This window comes from Microtus pennsylvanicus (genome assembly GCF_037038515.1).
Source record: "Microtus pennsylvanicus isolate mMicPen1 chromosome Y unlocalized genomic scaffold, mMicPen1.hap1 SUPER_Y_unloc_2, whole genome shotgun sequence".
Lineage (NCBI taxonomy): Eukaryota > Metazoa > Chordata > Mammalia > Rodentia > Cricetidae > Microtus > Microtus pennsylvanicus.
The window spans coordinates 5,946,489-5,947,946 of record NW_027460880.1 but is presented as its reverse complement, the minus strand read 5'-3'; positions in this window follow the sequence as shown (position 1 = coordinate 5,947,946).

The following is a 1,458-nucleotide window of genomic DNA, read 5'->3' as shown; positions in this document are numbered from 1 at the left end:
AAAAGATCATCTCATCTTTAGGCAAGTTCAGTAGTCCTCTCTCTGAGTGTTTTCTGTGTACACTTTATGCAACAATCCAGGCAAGAGCAGTTTCTTCCCCAAATGGCTATCAAACTCCATAAGGATCCTCTTTGATGCCCATCTTCTTCCTGAAGTAGATATGTGCTGCCAAGAGTAGAGTGTCTCACTGTCATGAAAAACCCTAAGGTACTAAAACATTAAATACCCTATTTTGTAGTCTAGAGAGATATGAATAATGCCAATCTAACTGAAATATATATATATATATATATATATATATATATATATATATATATATATATGTAGCTAGACAATCTAACTAACATGACTACAAACTTGACTATTATTAATGATTATCCATTAATAACCTATATACATTATATTTTTAAATGAACTACACAATCACAATACCTTAATGAAGATCAAAAATGCATATACATATAACAAAATTGACCTAAAATCTCTATCAGTAAAGCAAAATCTATACTAATGCAAATATTCATATCTATATCACATCCCACTTTAAATGTAAAAGAACGTTTATAAGCAATATTTGAGAACGTGGGTGCAGTTTTTTCTCTTCAAAACGCTTCCTGCTGAATGGTGGCATCATTATTGATTTATCTCAGTTGGCAGTTGAGCGAAGCAAATTTTTAAAGGTGTTCTCAGCAACCTTTAAGTAGGGTGTGGTCCATCCTACCATATTAGGATAGAGGCATCCACAGACTATCACCCTCTGTGAAAACAAAATAGAAATTCCTTTCCAAAGCATCATGTCCTTAGATCCAAATTTCAAAGTCAAGGCATTTTCAAAATATCTATGTTGGATTATTTCAGCAGCTTTTATAAAGAAACATCTTTTAGCAGCTATTGCTACTGCCTCAAAATTCAAATGATTCAAAAAGAGCATAATAGCATACAATATCAAAATTCGCTGTGAATTTTCCATATTTGTGTGCTTCCTTTAACCTCTATTTTGTTTATTTTTCCTTTTTATTTTTTGCCTTTTGAGACAGGTTCTCTGTATCTTTGACCTGGAATAACTCTGTATACCTGTCTGTCCTTGAAGTCTCAGAGATCTGCCTCTCTCTGCCTTTCAGGCATTGGGATTAAAGGTGTATGCTACTACACATTGAACTCACAAAGATCTGTTTGTCTCTGCCTTCAAGGCACTGGGATTAAAGGCGTGTGCTACCTCACCCTGAAGGTACAGAGGTCAATCTCCCTCTGCCTCCCATGTGTTGGGTTGACAGGTGTGTACTACCACACCCAACAACTCTCTTCCTTTTTTTAACTTTAAGAACTTCAAATTTTAGCCTGCACATATTTTTAACACACTGTAAATCATTAAAAAATTTTCTTTCTCTTTGAATCTCTCTTTACTCTATTTCTCTCTCTGTTTTTCTGACCACATAAGTCTTTCATTTACCAAGCAAT